Consider the following 18,195-nt stretch of genomic DNA (forward strand, 5'->3'; position numbering starts at 1 on the left):
ACGCACGTCACTATAGGGATAGTGTTACAGACACGCCTTGTCGACATCCCCTTTTCGACTACGAAAAACAAAATGCAATACTCCGCAGTGACCACTGGATGTCGGACCTATGCACAGCATGTGATTCTAAGCAGATTAACAAACATCAGAAATATATATATATATGACAATGCATTACTTACCGTAAAAGCATTTCTGATGGTTGTATCTGCTTAGATTCACATGCTGTGCATAGGTCCGACATCCAGTGGTCACTGCGGAGTATTGCATTTTGTTTTCGTAGTCGAAAAGGGACGTCGACAAGGCGTGTCTGAAACACTATCCCTATAGTGACGTGCGTTGTACCCACAATCCCTCACGCGTCGAGGTCCCTCTGTTTGTATTTTTCTGCCCTGAGGGAGCCTTCTAGACGTGAATGAGTACAGAAAAGAGAGATATAAAAGGAAGTCTATGTTCCTTCCATCCGAGCGGGGAGGAAGGGTGGGCGCATGTGAATCTAAGCAGATACAACCATCAGAAATGCTTTTACGGTAAGTAATGCATTGTCTTCTGATGTTTGTTAATCTGCTTAGAATCACATGCTGTGCATAGACTAGCGAGCAGTACCCAGAGTTGGCGGTGGGTTAAGAGAAGGAACAGTAGAGAAAAGATGTCTTAATACAGCCTATCCCACCTGGGAGTCAGATTTAGAGTGTGCATCTAGACAGTAGTGTTTTGTAAAGGTGTGCACAGAACTCCAGGTAGCCGCTTTGCAGATGGACTCAAGGGGAACATTTGCAATGAATGCTATGGACGCCCCCGTGCCTCGAGTAGAATGTGCTCTTGGCCTAAAGGGCAGTTCTCTCTTAGCAAGATTATAGCAGAGAGTGATGCATTGAACAATCCATCTAGAAATAGTGGACTTTGAAACTGCATCCCCTTCTCTTCCTGCTGCCACCGAGACGAAGAACTGATTAGTTTTCCTCAGTGGCCTGGTTCTTTCCATGTAGAACATGACCGCTCTGCGGACATCTAGTGTGTGCAGAGTCCTTTCTCCCAAGTTGGAAGGATTTTGAAAGAACGCTGGTAGTTCTATAGACTGGTTTACGTGGAATTTTGAGATGAATTTCGGAGCAAACCTTGGGTGAGTGCGTAGAACCACCTTATCTCTGAACTGTAACGAAGGGGTCTAGAACAGAAAGAGCCTGAAGTTCACTTACTCTCCTGATGGAGGTGATAGCTATTAAAAAAGCAGTCTTAATAGTGAGGTGTTTAAGAGATGCTTTGTGCATGGGTTCGAATGGAGAGCCCATGAGTCTGGTAAGTACCACATTAAGGTCCCATCCGGGAGCTGGGTCAGCTATCGGGGGGGTGTATTCTCTTTACTCCCTCCATGAAGGCCTTTATAACGGGGATCTTCCACCACGACACCTTGAGTTGGGAAGTGGTGTATGCAGAAAGTGCCGCTAGGTGGACTTTAATGGAATTGAACACTAGACCTGAATCCAAAGGTGGGTCAGGTATAGAATAATATGTGTGGGAGAGCAGTCAATTGGGTTGATGCTCTTACCCCTGCACCAGATGACAAACCTCTTCCATTTGCTAGAATAGCAGTGGCGAGTGTTAGGTTTTCTGGCTTCCCTGAGGATGTCCATGCATCTTTGCGGGAGCTGTAGAAGTCCGAATTCTATGATCTCAGGAGCCAAGCTGCTAAGATCATGTTCTGGGGGCATGGATGTAGGGTCCTGCCCTCGTCTTGTGACAGCATGTTGTATGGGCAGGGGAGTTTCACTGGGGGAGATAGAGAGATCTCCATCAAGTAACCGAACCATGGCTGTCGGGCCCACATTGGGGCCACCAGTATCATGGTTACTTGTTCCTGGTGCATCTTGTGCACCACCTTGTTGAGAAGGGGAGTCTGGGGAAAAGCGTAAACAAATTTCCCTGACCATTGCATCGACAGACCGTTCCCCTTGGATTGGTTCTGGGGGTACCTGGAGGCGTAACTTGGGCATTGTGAGTTCTCCAGGGTAGCGAACAGGTCTATTTCTGGGAATCCCCATTGTGTGAAGACTTCGAAGACGATGTCTTCGTGCAGTCGCCATTCGTACTCTTCGGGCAGGGGGAAATCTCTGCTGAGTTTGTCTGCCAGCAGATTGAGTTCCCCTGGTACATGTTGTGACAGTAGGAACATGTTTTGTTTGAGAGCCCACTTCCATATATTTTGGGCCAGTTTGGACAGTCCTGGAGAGTGGGTTCCCCCCTGCTTGTTGATGTAATACATGGCTGTGGTGCTGTCTGTAAGGACCATCACTGTCCTGCCTTGTAGGTGTTCCTGGAAGGCTTTTAGCGCCTTGAACACCGCTAGTAACTCTAGAAGATTGATGTGTTTGGATGCTACGTTCGGAGTCCACACTCCGTGAGCAGTCTGATGGGATAGGTGAGCCCCCCCATCCTGTGAGGGATGCGTCTGTGGTTAGAGTGGCTTCCGGCGCGGGTGTGGCAAAGGGTTTTCCTTTTTCCAGGTTTTCCTTTGTCCACCATTGTAGCGAGAGAACTAAGGCCTGCGAGACCACCACTAGATCGTCCCACAGTCCGCTGGCCTGACACCACTGGCTGTTGAGCCACTCCTGCATTGGGCGCATGCGCAGGCGCGCCTGAGGTACCAAATAAATACACGACGCCATCATGCCTAGCAAGCGCATTGCTTTGCGTACCGGTCACATATTGAGGGATCTGAAACAGCATGTTTTGGACCCTCTCTTTGGAGGGGAAGACGAGGCCGTCCTTTGTTTGAATTAGAGCCCCTAGGAATTGTTTGATTTGGCTGGGGTCTAGGCTGGACTTCTTTTCGTTGATGGAGAAGCCCAACTGGAACAAAAGGTCTACAGTCTTTTGGGTATTGGAGAAGCATGTTTCGTAAGAATCCCCTGTTATGAGCCAGTCGTCGAGGTAAGGGTAAACTGGGATGGACAACCTGCGCAGGTGGGCCGCTGCCACTGCCAGCACCTTCGTGAATACCCTCGGTGCTGATGCTATGCCGAAGGGTAGCACTCTGAACTGGTAGTGTTTGCCCTCTATCATGAACCGGAGGTATTTTCTGTGCGCTGGCAACATTAAAATATGAAAGTATGCATCTTTCATGTCCAATGTTGTCATGTAATCTCCCTGTGATAGCAATGGGATCACTTCCTGTAAGGTCACCATACGAAACTTTTGGGGTTTGATAAACTTGTTCGCTGGGCGCAGATCTAATACAGGGCGCATTGTTAGATCCTTTTTGGGTACAAGGAAGTACACTGAATAAATACCTTCCGTTACCTGAGATAGAGGCACGACCTCTATGGCTCCTTTTTCCAGCAGTTGTTGTACTTCTTGTAGAAGGATGGCAAGATGTTCCGGTGACATGCGTCGTCCCCTCGGGGGTTTGTATGTTGGGGAACTGTTGAATTCGATGCAGTATCCGTGGGCTACGGTGGAAAGTACCCAGCGGTCTGACGGTATACCCTCCCATGCTGGAAGAAAGGATGTTATCCGGCCCCGACCGGTGTTGCATGGGAGGGGACGCGAATCTTCGCGTCACTTGGTGTTGTTGGGGGCTTGGGAGCCTCTGGGGGTGGACCCCCGCCCTCTTCCTTTGCCCCGGCGCTGGCCTCTTTGGCTGTACTGCCCACTATTGGTCTGGAAATTGGTGGCAGGGTACTGTTGCTGCTGGTTTTGTTGTTGGCGTTGGCCACGAAAAAAGCGTTTGTTGCCATAGCCGCGCCTGGTAGAGGGCTTAGAGACTTGGTCAAGAGTTTTGATAGTATCGAACTCTTTTTTAGCCATCTCCAGAGCGTCATCCACCGCTTTTCCGAAGAGGTTAGCGTCTTCAACAGGTTTATTTATTAAAGACGCCTGTGTCTCCGGTTTGAACCCTAAGTTGCGCAGCCATACGTGGCGTTTAAGGAGTATTCCCTGAACCAGGGAACGTCCCGCTGTTTCTGCCGCATCTAGAGAGTTCTTTACAATACACTGGTTGACCTGGGTTCCTTCGCCAATAGTTGTAAGCAGGCGTGTACGTAGTGGTTCCGGCGCTTCTTCGGCGTCTTTGCGCAGTTTGGCCCACTGCGTGTCCGCATAGCTAGCGAGCAAAGAATTGTTGTTCGCAATTCTTGCCGAAAAGGCAGCCGAGGATGTAACTCTTTTTGCAAGGGCATATAACCGCTTGCCCTCCTTGTCAGGTGGTGCCTCACTGGTGGAAAGTGGTACCCCTGCCCTCTTTCTTGTATTGGTTACTACCAGGGAATCCGGAATGGAATGTCCCCTGATGTACAGCGGGTCTGAGGGTGAAGGAGTGAAAAGTTTTTCAATTCTAGGATTGACCCCTCTGATTAGTGCGGGTGTGGACAGCGAAGGGATGATTCTTCTCTTCACCGAAGCGAGGCAGGGGATGGTCTGACTGACCGGGGGTTTCTCCTTAATTACTCTTTCCACAAAGTCTAATTCAGGAGAGAGCTCCCCAGTGTCCAGTTCGAAATGTGCTGCTGCTCTGCGCAACAGGGCATTGAATGTGGGCTGATCGTCAATGGGAGACGTGTTTCTAATAGGTGAATTGTCAGGAGGATTTAGGTTCAGGACATCAGTGTTGGAATATATTGATGGGGATTGCCAGGGGTGAGAAGGTCCTTCTTCTGGATTTTCTCCGAAGCCTTCTCCTACCAAGTCTGGGCTGTCTTCCAGACCTTCCTCCTGGTTCCGTCCCTCTTCCTCGTCCATAAAATCATCCTCTTCCTCAAAGTAATGTTCCTCCCCAGTGAGGTCATACACACTATGGCAGTCTGAGGCTGTGTCCTGGTGGGGATTGACTAATCTCTGAATCTTGGCCCTGGGGTCCTCCTGAGGCCCTTCTCTTATTCTCTTGGGAGTGGGAGGGTTCTGTGTATTCATAAACCTCTCCATTCTTTCCATGCAGAGATGGAGCCTCTCCATGGTTTCATGGGGTACCCCTGAGCGGTCTAGCGGGGGAAAAATAGTGTCTTGTAGCTGAAAACGGCTCGACCTCTCCCACAACGTCGAGGAAAGTGTCCCGTCGCCCTCCGAAAAGCCTTCAGGTGTGTTGGGGGTCCCCTCGACTGAAGGGGGTAGTCCCTGACTTTCTTCGGGCTTTTTCGGCGTGTCTTTCGACCTCTGCGTAGCGCTCGACGTGTCTTTCGGCGTACGCTTGTGGGCGTCGACTACCACGATCCTCGCCAAGCTCTCAGCGACTCGTTTGTCAGCGGAGGGCTGTGGTTTCGACGTTATGGGTGTCGATCGCTCTATGGCGGCATGCGCTTTCTGCTGATGCGCGCCGGCCGATGATTTGGGGGCGGCGCCCTTATTTGCCGAAAGCCCAGTCGCTGGTCGCGGCTGCGGTTGCGAGAGGGGCTTCGAACCCGAACGGTCCGAGGAGGCCGCCGGTGGAACCTGCGTCTCCTTGGGCGCTGATGCTCTCTTCGCCTTCGACGAAGAAGAGCCATGGGTTGTGTGCTTATGTGTGGTCTTGTGTGCGTCAATGTCGCCGGGGTGTTCATCCCCATAAGCAGGGCGTGAGCCGAGCCCGTCGGGGCCGGGGACAGACGACGAAGCGCGTGTGCGCTCTTTAGGGGGGTTTTCGACTTCCGTAGCGGAGGTCGTGGTATCACGTTCCTCGTCACTGTCGGTGGTAGCAACGGTGGGTGAAGCGTCGGCCTTCGACATAGCGTAGGCCGCCCACCTCTTGACCCTACGGTCTTTTAGAGTCTTAGGCTTAAGAAGCCGACAAGCCGTGCAACCTTCCTCTTTGTGATCGAGGGGCAAGCAGCGGTTACACCGTGAATGCTTGTCCTTCCAAGTAAACTTGCCCTTGCAAAGCGGGCAAAACCTAAAGGGTGTCCTCTCCATAGCCGAGGCAATAAATCGTGATAACCACCCCAAGGGAAAGGAAGGGGAAAAGGAAAAGAAACAGAGATGTCCCACGACCCCCACTCTCCCTACTGTATATGGCCTGCGAGGCCAGGCCACGTGTTCGGCAACGCCGAAGGATCTCCTCCGCTCGTCCCCTCCGTCGAAGATCTTGCTCGGCGGAGACAGCTTCACAACAGCGTCGAGGGGGGGGATCGATATGTTCTATATTAATATAGGAAAACGACCAAAGGTCGAGGAGATGAAATCTGCAATGTCTCTCGAGGAGCTCCGCGTAAAGGCGACCAGTAGCTGGGCGGAAAAAAACAATCTGAGGGACCTCGACGCGTGAGGGATTGTGGGTACAACGCACGTCACCATAGGGATAGTGTTTCAGACACGCCTTGTCGACGTCCCTTTTCGACTACGAAAACAAAATGCAATACTCCGCAGTGACCACTGGATGTCGGACCTATGCACAGCATGTGATTCTAAGCAGATTAACATCAGAAATATATATATCGCAAAAAGGTTACTGAAAAGAACATGTCTGGTCTTTCAAATGAATACTCATCTCCCACAGATTACTAATCTTTAAAAAATAAAATGCGCCCCGAACAACTAAAATCCAACTAGTTAGGGGATGGAGTCAGGCAGTACATAAAAAGGCAACAAATCGATCTAGTAGCCCAAATGGGAAACATATCCCTTAGTTTGAAAGCGCTGCCTGGCTTCGAGTTAAACGTAACCAGATCTCTTTTAAAATCTGTAGGGCAGCTCATTGAAGGCTTGCGTATCAATCAAATCCATAGAGATGGCATGCTACTGAGATGGATTTCTTTTTTGTAGCTTGCAAACCAATGTAAGTCATCAGTGCCAGTGCAGTCTAGACCAAAAAAAGCGAGATCACTGAACCTACATGATGCCATCCCTACGTTTCTATACAGGTCCAATGGGGGAAAATTGCTCATTTTGTGAGTTAGCTGGAAACCTGACACTACATCAGGCAGAAAAGAGGTCTACAATCTTAAGGTGACCTTTTAAGAGACCAGGTGCAGCCAAGCAGAAGGACTGCTTCACACTGACATGTTGAGCAGAAGTAGGGCAACACAAGTTTGGGTTCAGTGCAAGTAGACTGAAACAAGATTGAATAGAATCGAAGACTGAGGCCATCAAGAACCATGACTTGATCCAAATCCCAAGATTTTACGATAATGAAATTGGTCAAAAGAAATCATCGTCACATAGAACTATGATTGGACTAGATTAGACAGAGAGAAGCAACAGCTTTATTCTGGAGTGTTTTTAAAATGAAATGGCCACAAGGGTACCTATCAACATGCGGATACAAGTCCATCCTTGGCCAAGGCCAACAAAATCTCCAAGTGCGGGCGAGAGAGGACAGAGCGGGCAGGAGGGCAGAGCGGACGGGAGAGAGGGCAGAGAGTTATGCAGAAGAGTGGTCAGACGATAACTGGTCAAGAGAGGGCAGAAGAATGGAGTGCAGAGAGGAAGATAAAGAGTGAATTACCACAATCGTTTTGTGAGGTTGTGGGCCAGAAAGGAATGCTGAGCAAACAGAAGACTGTCGTAGTGGAGTCTAGATAGAATGTAGGATTTGGTCATATTAAGGCAAGATTAAGTAAGAATGTGACTCCAGTAAGAGAATCAAGGAGGTTATCACAATCATTGAAGAAGCGGTTCATGATACCAAGGAGCCTGCAGATGGAAATAATAATTAGCTGGGTCTTGCCAGAAGTTTCAGTGTTCAAAAAAGGAGGCAAGAGTAGAAGAGGGGCAGATGAGTTGGCTTTTAAAAAATAAAAAAAATTAGGTAAACACCTTTCTTAGGCCAGTGGAATGAGGAAAAGTAGTAGTCTTACTGTTCAAGGCTGCAAGAGCAGTAGTGTCACAAGGGAGTGAGCATGTTTCAGTGGGAGGAGGACAGACTGTTAAAGGGTGGCAAGAGGGCAACGATATGAGCAGTAGAGGGCATGGAAGCTAGGAAGACTGGTTAGGAGGATAAGAGCATAAAGAAGGATGGTGGCAGAAACATAGCAGAGGACAAGAAATTGTCCTTGGGTAGTTGCACATAGAAAAACCATGAGAACTAGAGTGCAATATATCGGGTGAGAGCACAGCAAGCAGTCACCCTTTGCTACTTTTTTTTTCTTTTCAATAAACAACCAAAACAGTGCAGGCACTAGAAGCTGAATACCATGCGCTCATAAAGACAATTAAAAAAGAAATACTAGACGGTCTGCTGCAAGTGACAGTTAAAAAGAGAGATCCGGTCCCTAAACAGACTCCAAGAGCAATAAGTATATAAGTAGAATCCGTGTCTCACTGCGCTGGCTAATAAGGCATGAACAGATGTACAATAATATTTGTTAGTGAAACGTAAGTTCGAAAGGGAACACAGCCTACATGTGTTTCGACCCTCTGGGCCCTTTTCTGGGCAAGGAGATTCCCAACTAACATAGTAGCAAAATTGAAACAAGACCGGCACAACCTCAATGGATCTGTGTCCTTCGTACAATGACAGACCACAAGAATTGAATGGTTGAAAAACTTTTTTCTTGCCCAAAGGCTGTTCTTCGTTGCTGGACACTACAAACCGTGCATTTCCGCATTGTCGGCAGGTTCCATTACAGTCAGCCACACAGGCTTCATCAGGTCGCATCTTATACGCCTTGGATTCTGATACGGTTTTTCAACCACTACATTGTTGTGATATGCCATTGTATGGAGGACACCGATCCTTTGAGGTTGTGCCTTTCTTGTTGCAATTTTGCTACTACATCAGTTTGTTATCACCTTACCTAGAAAAAGACCCAGAGGATCAAAACACGTTAGCTCTGTTCCCTTTCGAACTTGTTTCATTAACAAATATCAGTGTACATCTGTTCTTGCCTCATTAGCTATCACAGTGAGACATTACTTTTGGCCGTTTGCTTCGTACAGCCCAGGCAGACTAAATAAGGGGACACGTAAGACACGACACTGGGAGCCAGAGTAGCTAAGCCGTTTTTTCGCCAGGACAAGGGAGCTGTTCCAGGTCCCTGGTTCATGGAAATAAGAACAAGTTACTTAACCCTGGTAACGTTCTTTCGACTAGATGTTCCTTCCATATATTCCACATCTTTGATATTCAATATCCAGCTTAAGCTGCTTCAGAATAGTTTTTTGGCAGAGGGTGATGTGCGTCGGTGCAGTCGACTCGATGTCCCTTGAGGGCCTCCGTCTCGAAGATGATATCATCTAAGGCATAAATAGCACGTGCAGTGCCCATTGGTTTCAGTTCAGTTTTTTTCGTGTCCTTCTCAAGTAGAACTACCAGCATCAAAACGGGTTTGACCATACTAGGCTTTGAAGGAGCGAAAGCTGTAATAGCATGGGAAATTCAACTGAGGGGTAGGCTGGGAGGGCGATGGGGAATACATGGGATGAACATCCAGTCGGAAGAACGTTACCAGGGAGTAACCTGTTCTTAGAATGGATTGTGACCTCCCACGTATTCCTCATCTTTGATACTCCCAAAGCAGTGTTAGTTTTGGTGGAGGGAGTAAGAATTTTGTCGTTAATGGTTTCCATGAACAGAACTGAGTATAGCTTTGCCAAAGCTTCCAGCCTGATTTAGGTTTAAATCAAGGCAGTAATGCTTAGTGAAAGTGTATATTTTGGACCACTTAGCTGCCTCACAAAAGTTTTTAATAGGAACTCCTCATTGCAAATCCTTGCCCGCCAGCCTGCAGCATTCCAAAATCGCTAGACTAATCCTTCTGGATAAGGTTTGCTTTGTCACAGCCTGACCTAGTCTATGACCCAGTCTACAAGAGGAACTGGTTCTATTGCCTGCATCTCCAAGAGCGAAAGGACCTCCCGTAAAAGGTCAAGGGACCCGATCTGACAAAGGAGGAGAGGATGGAAGGGGAAGACTGAAGCCTGTCGAGACTACAGATAGGATCCAGTGGTTGCTGAAAAGGGGCTTCCAGAGCCAAACGGCCCCCCACAGGCAAGCTGTGTTCCCCGACATGGACGCCACTGCATCTTGCCAGCATAGGAGGGGAGCGGAAAAACCTGTGCAACGTCCTCTGCTGCTTCCTTCTGTTGTCACTGGGTGACATGTCATGTCTCCGTCTACTGCGGTCTCTGAACCCCTTGAAGCCGGAGAAAGCGCAGGGTTTGAACTCGGCCCTACCCTGGAAGTGAGGGAATGATTTCTGATCTGGTTTTGTCAGGATGGCCAAGGACTTGGCGGCTTGAGCTGAGGTTTTCTTCTTAGTTAATTCGTCATCAGTGGATGTATGAAAAAGGTCCACGCCCTCAAAGGGCAGATCCAGGATTCGCAGATTAAAACTTTGTGGCGTGCATCCACGCCGTCGTCCTCATCTCTCCACCCCATGTCACAGGCGCCCGCTGGCTGTATCGATGTGGGCGAACGAAGACTCCACAAGCTCCTGCGCAATGGCCCGAGCATCTGCTAGACCAGCCTTGAAGGAGGCTTGCTTGAATGATGGACCCTGACGATCCATGCTTGTGGAGGTAGTTGACAGACAACCCTTTAGTAACATGCATTGGGTGTTTTCAAACCAGAGGATGTTTTAAGTGACGCAGTCCCGGTAGGAGATGAGAACATTTCTCTGCCATGGATTTAGCGAATGTCAATGAATGTGTCAAAACTGGCTTTGGGGTTACGAGTTTATCCTGCGTTTAGTTTTACTTGGCATCTCTACTGTAGGCATCGACCCATGTGCCTTTTTTACTGTATGAACCAATCTCACCAGGTGGAGCCTCCATAACAGAATGAGGCATCTGTTCTGAGCTGGTGACTGGCTCCACCGAACACTCCGTTTCCTGATCAGAAATATCCTCAGCGTCTGAAAGAATGCCAATGGAGTCCTCTTGTTCGAGCTCCGATTCCTCCACAACAGCAGGGTAATCGGACGAGGCATCAGCCTGCAACGCAAATGCCGCCCAGCGTTTTGAACACCGATCCTCGAGTGTTTTCAACCTAAAGAGCTTGCACAATCGTCATTGCTCTTCCCGATGGTAGCAAGGAAGGCAATAATTACACACCATATCCGTGTCTTTCCACGGAAATGTCTTCGTACAACTTCGTACGTCTTCGTAGAACTTGAAGGGAGTGTTTTCCATCACCAATGCTGGAGAACAGCACGATAATTAAAGTGAGACATTCTCCTAACCTATGACATCTCACTACTGTCACTGTATGCCTTACACTAGACACTGCTACTTTAACCAGTGGAAATGATTTGTTACATGGTGTAGAAAGTCTAATGTTAATCCAATGGACTGTTCATCTTCTAACATAGTGCACCATCTACTGCACATGTTGGACTCAAGCCTATTGTACAGTTCCCTAAAGGTCCATTTAGCGGCTTTTTCTGCATACACAACATCACAGAGCAAGGTTTCATGGTGGAAGATTCCAGTTGTGAAAGCCTTCATAGAAGGGGTTAAAAGAATGTACCGCCTAATTGTGAATCTACCCCCAGGGTGTGATTTAAACATGGTCTTGCATAAAACGTATGTGTTCCCCATTCGAAACCATGCACAAAGCAAGCCTCAAAGATCCCACATGTAAAGCCACTTTTCTTATAGGCATCACCCAAGAAGGGTAAGTGAGCTCCAAGCTTTATCAGTGTCAGAGCCTTTTGTCACGATACACAAGAACAAAGTAGTCCTAGGAACACACCCAGAAATGTTTGACAGTTAATTTCTAGATTCCATGTCAACCAATCCATTGAACTGCCTGCATTTTTTCAAGACCGGTAGAACTTTGGAGAGAGAGCTCTCCATACATTAGACGTTAGGAGAGCGTCAACGAAAATCTCAATAAGACTAAAGCAATCAAAAATACAGACCAGTTCCTTTGGTTTGTTAGCTGAAGGGAGAGAAGGTGGTCTGGTCTCCAAAGCAGCCATTTTTAAATGGATTGTAAAATGCATATAACAATGTACAGGTTATCCAACAAAGAACTACCATTTAGACCTAGAGCACACTACACGTGGCATTGGTGCCACATTAAACTTCATTGCAAATGTGTCCTTAGAAGCAATCTGTAGGTCAGCAACATTCATTCAACATTACTGTGTGGACACAGACTAGGAACGACTCAAGTAGGACAAGCAGTGTTAAGGCCTCAGTCCTTTCTAACAACCTGCCTCCTCCTCCTGGTACTGCTTGCTAGTCTCGGCAAAGCATGAGATTCTAAGAAGATCCACAAGCCTCAGAAGACAAACATTATATACCTGTAATCGTCTTTCTGATGCTTATACCTGCTTAGGATTCACATGTACCCACCCTTTCTCCCCTTGTTGGGAGAAGGTACATAGACAACTTACACCTTCATTCTCTTATACTCGACTATATACTTCCTGCAACCTCCGGTCAGAAACAAAACAATTGGAGGACCTTGACGCGTGAAAGACCATGGGTACAGTACACATCACACTCTGTCGATTTTCCATTTCGATTTGGAAAACAAGACATGTAATATGCACAAACCATTAGCATATCCACAAGGCTAAGAAAAAATATATATATATAATATTCCATACCTGTAATAGTCTTTCTGACGCTTGTCTCTGCTTAGATTCACATGCTTTGCATAGGCTGACATCTAGTGGTAGATAAAGTATTGCATGACTTGTTTTCGAAGTTTGAAAAGGGACATCGGCATGTAACTTCAAGTGCGGAGCAAGGGTGGGCGCATGTGAATCTAAGCAGATACAAGTGTCAGAAAGACGATTGCAGGTATGTAATATTTGTCTTCAGAGGCTTGTGGATCTGCTTCGAATCACATACTTTCCATAAACTAGCGAGCAGTACCTGGAGAAGGAGGTGGGTTGTTAGAAGGTACAGCGGCAAAAATATGACTAAACATCACCTGTCCCACCTGAGAATCACTCCTTGTATGAGCATCTATGCAATAATGTTGCGTGAAATTGTGGATTGGACTACATGTTACTGCATTGCAAATAGCATCTAGCAGCACAGTTGGATGCAATTTAAAATCCATCTTGAAATGGCTGATTTAGAGACAAAATCCCCTCTGTTCCAGCAGCTAAGGAGAAAAAGAATTGATCAGTCGTCCTTATTGACTGTTTTATCTAGGTAGTATATTACTGTCCTCCTAACATCTAGTGTATGGAGGCTTCGTCCTGCTGAGTTTTGTGGATTTTGGAAGAATGCTGGTAGTTCCATCAACAGATTAACATGAAACCTGGATATACATTTAGGTGAGAACCGTGGCTGTGTACTTAACACTACCTTGGTCCTTATGGTTACAAATAGCTCTTGTACCATGGCTAATAGAAAAGCAGTCATATAGGTGAGATGTTTAAGAGTAGCTTTATGCATAGGTTCAAAAAGGGGGTCCCCATAAGCTTTTTAAGAATGACATGCAAGTCCCTCCCTGGGGGTGAAGTTCAAATTGGGGGATATAGTCTTCTGACCCCCTGCATGAAAGCTTTAAGGGACCACTCCACCAAGATACCTTTTTTGTGAGGTGGTGCATGCGGAGAGTGCAGCTAAACAGACTTTAAGAGAGTTTAAGAGAGTTGGACAATAACCCAGAGACTAACAAATCTAACGGGCAGTGTATGATGTTAGAAGGTGAACAAAGCATTTACATCTGTTGAAATAACAAAGCCTTGTGTTTGGGTTCCATGCCTCCTTTAAGATGTCCATGCATCTTTGAGGTGAAATTAAATGGCCAAACACTATGGCCTCAGGAACCAAGCAGCCAAGTTCAGAGTTTGTGGATGGAGTGTTGTCCCCTGATGCTGAGACAACTTGTTATAGGGGCTGGGCAGTTTGAATGGAGGGCAAACCGACAACCTGAGCAGGCGTGAGATTGACTTGCTCACATTGGGGCTATTAGAATCATTGCGAGATGTTCCTGGTGCATCTTGTGGATTTTGTACGCAAATGTCACTGACAGTGCATTCCCCTCGGACCCTGTTTGGGAAAACCTGGATGCGTAGTCGCTGCATTTCGGGGTTTGCCGTTGTATGCAAATAGATTATTTCTGGATGACCCCGGTCTCGGAAGATCCTGTGTAGAATGTTTACGTGTAACTCCTATTCGTGTTCTGATGGAAGCTGTATGTCTTTGCTTAACACGTTTGCCAGACAATTGTGTTCCCCTGGAACATGTTGTGACAATAGGAATAAGTGTTTTGTTGAAAGACCAATTCTATATCCTCTGAACTAGTTTGGATAGACTAAGTGAGTTTGTCCAGTCTTTCCTGTTTATATAGGGCATGACGCTTGTGCTGTCTGAGGACTACAGCCGTTTTTCCTGACAATTGATGCTGAAAGGCTTGTAGAGCTTTGAATACTGCTAGTAACTCTAGACGGTTGATATGCTTCTTTGAGAAAGACTGTGCCCACATGCTGTGCCATCTTTGATCGAGATAATGAGCTCCCAAGCCTGAAAGTGATGCGTCTGTTAGGGTGGCCTCCACTGCAGGGTTGAGAAAGGGTTTCCCCTTCAAAAGGTTTTCTTTTCACTACCACTGCAGTGGCTGAACCATAGCTCATACCATAGATCAGCCCAGTGCCCACTTGTTTGTGACCACTGTTTCGCTACCCACTCTTGTATTGGACGCATGTACAACCTTGCATATGGCCCCAGGAGTATGCAGGAAGCCATAATTCAGAAAAGGCACATTGCCTTTCGGAAAGTTCTCCAACGACCGGCTTCATAATGAGGGACTTGGAACAGCATGTTTTCTGCCCTCTCGTTGGAGGGAAAGACTAGTGTGTCATATGTTCGAATCATTGCACCTAGAATTGCTTTACTTGGCTCAGAACAAGACTATTTGTTTCTATTCGATTGAAAACCCCAATTGAAACAGGAGGTTGATAGTCTCCCTAATGTGCTGCAATATCATCTAAGGTGTGTCTCCTATTAGCCAGTCGTCCAAAAAAGGGTACACTGGGATAGAATGCATACAGAAGTGGGCTGCCACTACCGCTAGTACTTTTGTGATGACCCGTTGTGCTGAGGCTATGCCGAAGGGAAGTACCTTTAATTGGTAGTGGGTTGACCCTACCTTGAAGTGCAGTTACTTTCTGTACACAGGCAACATTGAAAAATGAAAATATGCATCTTTCATATCCAATGTTGCCATGTAATCCCCTTTTCCACGAGTGGGATAACTTCCTGTAGGGTTGCCATTTTGAAGCTTTGCGGTTTGACATATGTATTTGCAGGACGCAGGTGTAAAACAAGGCGAACAGTTAAGTTTGGAACAAGGAAGTATACTGAATAAATACCCTAGTTTACCTTGTGAAGGGGAACCAGCTCTATTGCTCCTTTCTGTAGAAGAGACTATTTCTTGGTGGGGAATCAGCTGATGCTCCTGTGTCAGTCTTCTGAACCTTGGCGGATGGTGTCGTCTTTCAAACTCGATGGAATATCCTTTGGAAAAGGTTGACAACACCCACTGGTCTGTTGTGATTCCATCCCATACGTGGGTGAATTAATAATTACGGCCCCCTACTGGGGAAACATGGAAGGACCCTCAATGAACAGCAAATTGTTGGATAGGGGCAGAGGAGCCTCTAGAGGCTGCACTCCTACCCCAACCTTTCTCACCTAAAACCCCTTTGAAAGGAGGGCTGAAAAGGGGGTGCCTGTGAGTACCATGGAAATGACGTGGACCCGTGGGTGCAAGTTGACTGGGATGTTCCTGGGTAACTGAGTTAGCAGGAATGAGACACAAACACAGACTTATGGTTTTGGCCATAAACCTTTGAGTAAAGAAAAGGGGTTTGGAAAATGCCTTTGTGTCCCTGCACTAAGAGGCCTTTCTCTACCTCAAACAAAACTAAGGGTATGTAGAATGTCAGAATGTCCAAAGTAAAACGTCCTGTGTCCGAAGTACTATTCTGGCCCTCACATTCTAATAAAATTAACTTTAAAGTGAAATGGGTAATATCTTTGGCCTTGAGTGATTTATAAATGTTCAAAAAGGAAAATGTGTAACTCCAAAACAAAGGTTCCAGTAGGATAGAGTTCCTTGTTCCAGAGGGTGGTTCCTTCCCCTGGATTTCGCTTCCATCTATTGTATATTCAAAGATAGCAGTTCCTTGAGTTTCTTTTGATCCATAACACAACTGGCACACAAAGCAGCCTGGCTCTTTATCCTATTAGGATACCTGGTGTACTCTCCTGCCAGGTTTTAACTTGATCAGCACAGCCATTTTTACTGGTCCCGATATATTCTTCTAAGGGCCCCGTAAGGTGATGTATTTCTTATATACTGTTTGGTTTGTCCTTGCCTTTTGTCCTTCCCCCTACCAAGGTTCTCTTATATGAACACACTTCATGAACACACTTGCAATTGCCTGGTATGCTCTCCTGCCCGGTCTTCCTTATTTGTATATTTTCCTCGTGTACTCTCCTTCTAGAGCTTTTCTCATGTGGGCTCTGCACACACTTCCAAACTTGATATTCTCTGCCTTATCTAAAATATGTTATTTGTAACGCGCCTGTACACAAGTGTTTCTAGGCGCAACAAGACAAGGGGGTGGAGGGAACAGAGGGAGGACAAGACAAACAATCTTACTAGGCCTTGTGTAATTCAGAATGTGCAAGTGCAACAGCGCAAAAGTGCAGGGGAAAGGAGGAGGGTACCCAAGGGGAGGATGGAGGGGGGGGGGGGGGGGGGGAAAGAGTGCTAGGGAGAGGTAAGGGGGGAAGTACAATCAGGGCAGCTATGAGTGAGTGCAACCAAGGCATTGCAGCTCTGGGTAAGTGCAAGGAGTTACAGTTACAACCGCTAAGTGCGTGGTAGACCCGAATGCAGTGCAGGGGAGACTGACGATGGAGGAGCCTGGTACCAGAAAAAAGAAAGAAAGAGAAAGGGAAAAAGAGAAAAAGAAAAAGAAAGAGAAAAAGAAAGGAGAGAGGAGAACAGAGGAGAAGAAGAGAGAAGAAAGGAAGGTCTTGAGCAGCTTTCAGAACTTCAGGTGGTCCAGCACAAGTGTGAGAGGGGCAGAGAGGCCATTCCCGAGTGAGGCACCTGCAGAGGAGAGATATCTACCCCCACTCTCTGCCTGGAGAAGCGTCTGACCCTCTGAGAGTTGGATGTAGTGTGGCCCCTGGCCCCAGAAAGCCTTGCAGAGTGCAGAGGGTCTTAAACGTGATCCTTGCAACCACCAAGAGCCAACAGAGCGATTTCAGGGCTGGAAAGATAAGATTCCTGGGCTTGAGACCAAGGATAAGTCTCACAATTGTGGTCTGGATTAGTTACAGAGGGCCAAGAGTAGAGGAAGAATGAGGCTGTTGCAGTAGTCCAGCCTAGACAGAACCAGGGCTCTGGAGACAGTGAACTTCTGGGGGAAATTAAGGAAAGAAAGAATACCTCTGAGGCGGTGCAGCTGGCACTGGGCCTTCTTAGCAAGGTCAATGATGTGAGGAGAGAAAGGGAGAGTGGAATCGAAGATGACACCATGGTTGATATACTGCCAGGGTTTCTCCCATATGTGTATTGCACACAATCACAAACCTGAAAGTCTTACTTTTGTTCAGTTTTTCATTTAAAAGAAACGCTCACTGGCTCCCTGTCTTTCATGTACTTCATTTGTCAATGTCTGTGGGCTTGTAATTCGCCGTAAGCACGCAGGCATCAGGGCACAGAGAAACCGATGGTTCAAAATTCACGGATGTAAAGACTCCGAGTTCTTAGTGTCCTGGCGAACCTGAGACAGATCATGAATACTTTAAGCTATTGGAATAAAAGCGTTTTCAGTGCTTTCCTGAAACTACGATAGTTTCCTTTCTGTCTCAAGGCAGCGGGTAACCTGTTTCAATAGTTTGCGGCCTTGAGCGGAAAAGATCTGCCATATTCAGATGCCCGTTTAGCATCAGGTATATTTAGGAGACCTACGTCTGCTGATCTTAGACATCTCTGAGGCGTGTACAGTGAGAATTGTTTTCTTTTTTTTTTAAAATAGGTCGATGCCTCTCCAAAGAGGCATCTATGCACGATCGTCATGGCTTTAAACTTGACTATGTCCTCTATTCTGAGCCAGTGCAATTCCTTTCTTCCTGCTGTTATGTGGTCTCTGTATTTTATTTTGCTTCCTTAACAGTTACTCGCATTTGGCATGGCTTCCAATACACCCCGGTGTCCCCGCTTCCCTTTTGTGTACTCACTGGCGTACTAAATTTTTCCTGCAAGCTGGTGGAGGTCGTTCAGCGTTTCTTTCCATCTTGCCACCTTCGTTCCTCGGCTGCTCTGCCTCTTGCAGTTTCGGCTGAGCTCTTATGCTTTGT

General features: G+C 47.0%; 1 protein-coding gene across 1 annotated transcript in view; it reads right to left on the minus strand.

Annotated features, from left to right (window-relative positions):
• The window catches only part of RCL1 (RNA terminal phosphate cyclase like 1), a 534,592-nt gene that overhangs the window by 380,646 nt on the left and 135,751 nt on the right, over window positions 1–18,195 (minus strand). The window lies entirely within an intron of this gene.

The sequence above is a fragment of the Ambystoma mexicanum genome, chromosome 6p, assembly GCF_040938575.1.
Source record: "Ambystoma mexicanum isolate Mex_15411 chromosome 6p, UKY_AmexF1_1, whole genome shotgun sequence".
Lineage (NCBI taxonomy): Eukaryota > Metazoa > Chordata > Amphibia > Caudata > Ambystomatidae > Ambystoma > Ambystoma mexicanum.